The sequence below is a fragment of the Pinus tabuliformis genome, chromosome 4_1 (assembly GCF_031772625.1).
Source record: "Pinus tabuliformis cultivar Carrire ecotype Pingquan chromosome 4_1, CPIR1, whole genome shotgun sequence".
In the NCBI taxonomy this organism is placed as follows: Eukaryota; Viridiplantae; Streptophyta; class Pinopsida; order Pinales; family Pinaceae; genus Pinus; species Pinus tabuliformis.
This window is the reverse complement of record NC_142303.1, coordinates 338734955-338743744: the sequence shown is the minus strand read 5'-3', so window position 1 is coordinate 338743744 and position 8790 is coordinate 338734955. Positions and strand designations below refer to the sequence as shown.

At 34.3% G+C, this 8790-nt stretch overlaps 1 pseudogene; it reads right to left on the bottom strand.

Moving 5' to 3' along the window:
• Window positions 1-886: 886 nt before the first annotated feature.
• LOC149175660 (putative LRR receptor-like serine/threonine-protein kinase At4g36180 pseudogene) lies at window positions 887-2021 on the bottom strand (annotated as a pseudogene).
• Between the last annotated feature and the right edge of the window lie 6769 nt (window positions 2022-8790).

The following is an 8790-nucleotide window of genomic DNA, read 5'->3' as shown; positions in this document are numbered from 1 at the left end:
AACAAATCCTTAATCAAAATTATACAAATTATTATTCTTCGTTTCTCTCAATTATTTATATAATAAAATCCAATCAATCATTCATAATAAATCAAATCAATAAATTTCCCAAATTAAATCCAAACTAATCAAAATTACTTGGGAATATATATGTATAACCCAAAAAACAAATTATATTTATATGTTACAAAAAAAAAAAGTAAAAAATTCTAATTGATTTAAATAAATCCGAAACCACCAAAATTGAAAATTACTATTTATGATTAAGCGGTGGAAATTTTAACATAATAAGAACACATTTTTTTTCACTTACCCTTGGAAATTAAAAAATTCACAACAACATTTTTTTATACAAACATGGATCTACGCTACCTTGTTTCCCTGAGTTGTGGACCAAACTGTGTAAAAGATTCTGCTAGGCATTTTGAATATCTTCGTAGCAATAAAATAAAAAAACCAGTGTCAGTCAACAAAATGTTTACCTCCGAGGGATGAATCCACATTGACAATCCCTTTTTCCTTGCCCTATGCACTCACTGTATACGAAGGTGTAATTACGCCGTTTACTCCATCTTTAACATCTCCACTTTACAGGAATTTCTCCTCCAGAAAAACGCTTCGATGCTAGCCATATTCAATAGTGACATTGGCAGGCCCGGTTTCTCTGGCTTTCTGTGCAATGAGGGATCTATGCTGCCGCCTCAGCATGGATGAAAAGGATCTAATTTAAAAAAACAAGAAACCACCTCTCAGCGTCGATGAAGAGGGTCTAATTCAGAGGAATTAATTTAAAAAGCCAAGAAACATGGATTGAGAGGATCTAATTTATTGTAAACCAAGAAACCGCCTCAGCATGGATGACCTTCCAGCATGAACACCACCTCTGTCATGGATGGCCTGGATGACCTTCAAGCATGAACACCACCTTTGTCATGGATGGCATGTCCAGAGGATCAGGGGCTGTGCACAGAAGAGCCACTTTCACTGCCAACAGAAACTCCTCCCACTCTGAAGATTCTGGATCCAGTTCCAGAAGGCTTGGATCAAACAGCTCTGAAATCTGCCCTGTTTGAAGCTGTCTCTTCACCCATTTCACTATATCTTCGTCCTGGGTGAACATGACCGGCCTCCTACCAGTAAGAAGTTCCAACAATACAATTCTGAAGTTCCAAAAATACAATTCTGAAGCTGTAGACATCAGATTCTTTTTTCATCTTCCCTGTTAAATTTATTTCAGGAGAAACTTACCCTAGAGAGCCAGCAGGGGTGGGTGCAGATGAAGAGGGATCTGCTGGAATGGCTGCCACTCTATCCAGGCCAAAATCTGAGAGATGGGCTTCAAAATCTGCGTCGAATTGCACATTGTTTGGCTTCACATCGCCATGGATAATGGTCAGGTGTGCATTGGTGTGAATAAATGCCAGGCCTCAAGCTATTCCCAGAGCAATGAGATGCCTCAAGGGCCAATTGAGAACATGGCCATCTTGATGAGAGGCTTCTTGCAAAAGAGTTGCCAAGTTTCCATTGGGCATGTAATCGTATACCAGTAGCTTCACGTCTTGGTTCACATAATATCCTCTCAAGATTGTTAGATTCTTGTGCTTCGCTTTTCCCAAAGCCTCTGCTTCTTGTTTGAAGACACTCTCCTCGATTGGTCCGTCTGCTAATCTCCTGATTGATAGCACTGTTCCATCCTGCAAACATGCCTTGAACACGATTCCATACTTGGTTCTGCTCAGTACATGTTCTTCATCAAAATGCCCTGTGGCTTCCAGAGCATTGGCGTAAGAAATTGGGTTGTAGAACATGATCAGTTTATTCTCTTGTTCACCACTGGTTTCTCTCAGTCGCCATCTCTTGTGCTCCATTTTCAAAAGACAAATCACCAGGCAGGCTGTGGCACTAATAAGAAACAGTGCCCCGCATGCCACAGTTATGGTGATTAACAGTATAGCCCGCTTTCCATGCCGATGATGGCGATGCTCATAACGACGATGTTGGCAAGTGGTGTTGAGAGGCATGCCACAAAGCAAAGGATTGAAAGCAAATGAAGATGCATTGAAGCGTGCTGCGGGGGTTGCAAGAATTTCACCTCTCAGATGATTGCGAGAGAGATTCAAGAGTCGGAGAGAATGGATTTTTCTCAGAGCTGCTGCAATTTTGCCAGAGAGATTGTTTGTAGATAGGTCCAGTTCCTCCAAGTTGCTAAATCTCCTAGCTCACTCAAAATGCTGCCACTGAGAGAATTTATCTCCAGAAAAAGCTTTCTCAGATTCTTAAGTCGTTCCATTGATTTGGAGATTCTGCCTGTAAGATTGTTCCCATCTAGAGCCACAGATTCCAAGATTTTGTGCAATTAGAAATGGCACTTGGAATGTTTCCGAACAAGTGATTGGAAGAAGAGGGTCTAATTCAAAGGAATTAATTTAAAAAGCCAAGAAACATGGAGGAATTAATTCAGAGGGATGCTTGACAGATGTCAATAGGAGAATGAAAGTGTAGACGAAGGTAGTGATTCAATAGGAAGGCCTATCGGTGTAAATATATCCCACGTACAGCTGTAAAAAAGCCATTATAAGAATTTATATGGAGGAGAGTTTCGTTTTTGTGAACGCGTTGCGCAATGTTATGTCCTCGTGGGCTCCTTCCTTGTTCGTGGCCTAAAACTTTAATTAGGAGTAAAGCTAGCTAAGAAATTCAACAAAGGTGTCACGAATATTTGTTTTGGATTTTTGGTTTAACGCAAAGGTATATTAGAAATTCAACCAGGTGTAAGGAATATTTGTTTTGGATTTTTGGTTTAACGCAAAGGTATATTACCCTAGACATATCAAGACCCAAAAGTAGTTTTACATTTGGCTAATCTTTACAACGCTCAAACAAGATGCATAATATCTCATGATAGTTCTGGAATTGTTGTGCAATAACGCCTCCTACTATAGCTAAGATGCTAGGGTTTTGTAATGCTGGTAAGGATATAAATGAGGAGAAAGATGATAGGGTTTTGCAATGCTGGTAAGGATATAAATGAGAAGAAAGAGAAAGAGAAATTGGAAGTTTTAGAGAATATTTTAGCTGATTTATCTAATGTTCCTAAAGTCAGCCTTCCACTTAAATATAGCAATATAAAACCTATCATTCAACATATAATACCATTATTAGTAGTTAGTTTAGGTTGCGATGATGATGAAGAATTGGATTAAGTTATATTAATATGTTTTCAAGAAATCATAGCATATTGTACATATATATATATTTTTTCCTAGATGTGTTTCCAATGCATTTTTTTAGCTAAGTACTATTGACACTTTTTCCTTATTTAAATATTAGTCATACCTTGGGCATTTGATTATTCAACTATCTCAATTTTTTCCAAGATCATGGTTTCAATCTAAATGTACATAATAAAGAGGGGAAAAAATAATGTTATTAAATGGACATATGTTTTGTATCTTAGAAACCAAACAGAAGTTACATGGATTGTGCTACTTGCTTTTTGATAAATCTTCATTTTTTTATAATAAACCAACTTCCCCTGAGGAAACCATAGGAATATAAAAGGATTTTGCTATTAAGCAAGGAAACTAATATAGGAGAATGGTTTTCATACAAAAACCATACCATAATAAGTATATATGGTTATGAAGGTGAGTCTTATTGTATACTAACTTACATTAATCATCATATATTTGCTTGTGAAGTTGCTATGCAAAGATTGTTTGTTGATAATTTTCATTGTTTTACAAAAAAGAAAGATGGAAATTCTTACTTTACCTTATGAAACCTTTTATATTTTTTATCAAAAATAGAAGTGCTCACAATATTCTTGAAGAAAATGTTGTAATAGTCAAGCTTCAAAACAAAATTCCTTGGAAGTACGATCCTTGTCATGTTATTTCAAATCTTAGAAAATGTATTGGGTTTTCCATATATCAACCTTTTAGCAACCCTATTCTTGAAACACAAGAAAATAAGGATTCATGAATAGAAGAAAGAGATAACATCCTTATACAGGGAAAACCAAAATAGAAGAAGGTTGAAATGAAGGATACATGTCATTTAGTAGCCAATTTTGGAGTTACAAGATTGGATTGTAGTGCAACTATTGTGAATCCTATTTTAAGTGCTACCAAATAGAGTGTTGAAACCATGATAAGTATATCTTCTCCAAAAAATGTGGCTAAAGAACCCTCTCACAAGAGGATTTTTTCAAAAATAATTACTAAAGATGATCAAAATGGGAAAAAATTGTAAATCAATGTTGCAGAGGAAATCTTGTTAAGAAAAATCAAAGGTGGATATCCAAATAGGTCAATAGCCTATTAAGTGAAATTCAACAAAAATGGTTGGATGGCCCCGTTGTAATTGTAACATCCACTTCTACATTATATATTCCTATTAAAGGAAAAGAGATAGCTTTAACTATTTCTACTCAACACATAGTGACAACTTAAGGGCAATACAAGGAAGGCGAACAAATGACATTGTTAAAACCTAAGAAGATTGTAGCACCAAGGTTCTTGTCCCAACCTGATTTTCATTTAAACATGTTTAATGTCTTGGTTATTTATCCTAAATCAAAGGTGGGAAATGACCTATTAGGTCCTAAAACAACTTCATTTAAAGTATATTTAAATCAATTCAACTCAAATGATATGATAGAATGACATAGGAAAACTAGGGAAATGGTGGCTAAGAGACTAATACAATCAATATCCAATGTGAAACATTACAAGTACTCTTGAGCTAGATGGATGCATAGTAAAAAATTGTGAAGATTATTGTCAAAACTAAATCCACAAACTTAAGGATTTATAAAATGTGATTGTTGTTATTCCAAGCTGTCCAAATGATGGAAATAACACTAAATAATTGTTAGATGTAGGTTTTACCCCTATACAATTAATTACTGCAAACAAATTCTTAATAATAATAAGATGTAATGGAAAACACACACATTAATACAGAAAATTTATCCTGGAATCGAAACCAAGAAAACCAACAAGGTTTTTCAATATATTCTTTTTTTACAATATTACAATACAATATATATCATGTAACATTGATAATCCATTTACCATGGATTAGAATACAACCATAGATCCTTAACCAAAACTACAATACCCTGGGCAAAGCCACCATGTTCCGAAAATTGCCAAAATTGATGCAAAACACCACATAATTTTTTTTCTCAGGGGAAACCCACATTCAAGGGGGCTTCAAACACCCCCCCCCCCCACACGATGCCCTGGATATGCCCAGCACAATGTACAACACATGGTGTTATGGTGGATAAATCACTCTTGCAGAAAAGAATGAACTCCCTATATTCGAAGACATATCTAGAGACAAACAAAAAAGTAATGGCAAACTTTTGTTAGTCTATAACTGAAATATGATGTATGAAATGTGCAATAATATCATACCTTTCTAAGAAATGCTTGTAGATATCTCTTGATGCTTTCAAAATCCTTTCCTTGTTGTTTCAAGATAAGATATGCATAAAAAGAAACAAACCAGGAATAAAAGCATAACATAGATAAAGATTGAATCACAATATAAATGGAAATTGCAATGTAGAATATATCATAGCATGAATCCAATACTCAATTACAAACTATGCAAAAGATTGAGCTTTACAATGAGCATCATAACAAGTGGAAATAAGAAAGAAATAGTTGCTTGTATTAATCTTAAATAAGAAGGAGAAATACAACCTTAGTCTTGATGTTGCAAACCTCCTTCCAATAGTCTCCAATCCTCCCTAAAGTGACAAGCTTCCAATCTCAATTTGACAGTGTAAGTTTACATTCAAAATTCCTACCTTACCCTCTATTTTGTGTTGAATTTATACACCAAGAGGAGGAGGTTTGAGATCCTCTTCTCAAGGGATGAGATCCATAAAGAGAGGGAGTTTGATTCATGAACCAAGGGATGCGGCCCAGGTATGTAGGAGCTTGAGGCCTTTTGGTTGAGAAATATTCCCCCAACAAGTCGTCTAGAATTTAATTTTTATTTTTACCCACGTTAAGAGATTTGCACACTTTTCAGTGGAAGACAGAGCACAGGATTGCACAAGCCATAATAGTCAAAACTACACTTGTGCAGGAAATGACTAGGAAAATAGCGCAAGTGCTTGAAAATAGGTTTTTAAGCAATGTAATCCGGGATTTTTGTTGTCTTTGGGATTGTTCGCTTCCAACATTGTAAGGGAATACTTTGGAACACTTCATCAGATAGTGATAGATCCAGATTGGCATTCCTTTCCCTAACGATGACAAAAAGATGTGTAACACATGGAGATAGTTATGAAGAAAATATAACACATACCCAAAATTAGACTTTAAGGACAAAGAGAGTAATGATATCAAATCCACTTATAAATGCACCAACTTTGATTTTTTTTACTTGCTTGGTTCTTATAATCAGAGAGACATATTTTCTTTATAGGTTAATGAATTATAGGAACTAAATGCAAACAAGGATTCATAAATAAAGAGTCTTCAATAGGAAAAGGTCGATCTGATAATGGAGTTTGGGAAAAAGGAAAGTCAATATTAGGATAATATTGAAGAATATAAATCCAAATTGGATTATATTCTAAAGCAAAGCCTTTTTTTCCTTGATTCATTTAATTCTCCCTCTAATCAAATGTTTGAAAATCTCAAGTGCTTTCAAATCAAAGTCGTAGAACTAGAAGATCAAACTAAAGAGTTAGATATTGATAAACAACAAGAGATATCAACTTGGGAAACATTATGTAATCATAAGAACAAATTTGTTGAAGGATTACAAAGGATGGTTGGCAATAAAGAGTTTGAATTATGGTCTATTGAAAAGGTCCTAATTCAAAACTAGTAGGAAGAAAGCCTCTTATGAAAGCCAAGGAAACAAGATCTAATAATATCATTTCCCAAATAGATTAAATTAAGTATCCATCCACACACACACACACATATAGATATATAGTTTCATAATTATAAGCCCATTTGTATAGCTAATCTTATCGTACCATCTTCCATTCATTGAATTGGATGGAAACTCTTCGGAATGATCCACAAGATCATTCCTTTCATTTTTTTCTTTTTGATTATTCACTGCTCTCGACACATTATGGACTATGTTTATACCGTTTTTTTTTCATTTATGTAAATATTATGCTGATATCTGTAAATATTGAACTATGATTGTTCTTATCACTAGTGACTGCATCTCATACATGTTGAAGATACAACATGTAATTTTCTTATCTATTAATGAAAATTGTGCTTTCTTCCTGGGAAAAAGCTAACCTTATCGTAGATATCGGGAAAATAATTCCTAAAGTTTGTTATCACTCAAAGGTTTTCTTGGTTATGGGATAAAACTCTTACCTCAAATCGCTTTGGGATTGAATATTGACCCTTCAATCTGGAGAGTGTTTTATCCTTAACTCTGCTACTCAAGGTCACTACAGTAGCAGGTCACTAATATGCTCATTGGCCATATTTTAACTCTAATAGCAATGAATTTGGTTTGGGAAGAAAAGAAAAGGGACCATTGGGCATGGAGTCTCTGATAGAAATAGATATCCACTAGTCACAAGTCATATGTATATATCTAAACAAAGGCAAGATAGATTATGATTTCTTTGACAGGTTAACAAATGAGATATGGTAGAAGATTATAGAAAATAAATATCATATACAAAGCATTGTGATTTCTGCAATGACATTTAGGTTAATGAATCAATAATGAATAAGTATTTGGATAACATTAATATGAGCATTCAATAAGAATTCCAATTCATCTATCTTTATCCAAATACTAAAGATTAATGGTCAAATGTGTGGCTAAGGAGAAAATAAACACATTAGAGAAAAAAACATGAAATCATTCATAGATGAATCTCTAACACTGCACATATAGTACTACTTATAGCAAAATATATTAATCTCAAAATTTTATATCAATACATAAAGATTTGTATTTGTCCTAAAAAATTGAACCCTTGGTACTTTTTCATGATCATCTTTATAGAACATTTACAAATTATAACCATGTTTTTAGAAAACTTTAATTACAAAAGTCTCAAATATCTATCTAAATCTCTAACTAGGATCAAATACACTTCATAGATATTTCCTTGATGTATTGTTTGTTTAATCATAAAAGAATATGATAAGATGTTGTATCTAGAAGTTGAGTTGTAGCCGAAAATCTGGCTGAAGTTGAGGACAAAATCACCTGTTGATTGTTAGGAAAAATATTGAGGGAGGTGAGTCAATATTTTTAATTCACTTTGACTTTTCATTTAATATTATGAATTTTGTATGCTATTGTTCTTTATGCAAACAACGTGTGTACGCAACTACAGTGAAGGAAAACAACATATACCCAATTTACTTAATTTATCATGATTCCCATTAGTGAGCTAACTTTAACCATTTCATTATTGATTCATTAACCATCCAGTATGTAGTAAATAATATATAAATTACAACACACAAGAAACACACATAGAACACCATGATATTAGGTGGAAACCCAATGTGGGAAAAAACCATCATTGTCATTGTCTTTGTCTTCTTCTTTTATTATAAAGAAAAAATTCATTACATCTTGTATTGGTGCAGACTCTTACTAGCACATAGGCACCCACCTACAAGAGGTTACAACCTCCACTCGTTCTCCAGCACCAATTGGAAGGGAGCTACAACCCCTTAATCTCATTTATCGTCTCCTACTAGAAGGGAGATCCTACCCCCTCACTCAAGGTTCCAGCCCTCAGCACCTTATGGACCACGTTTC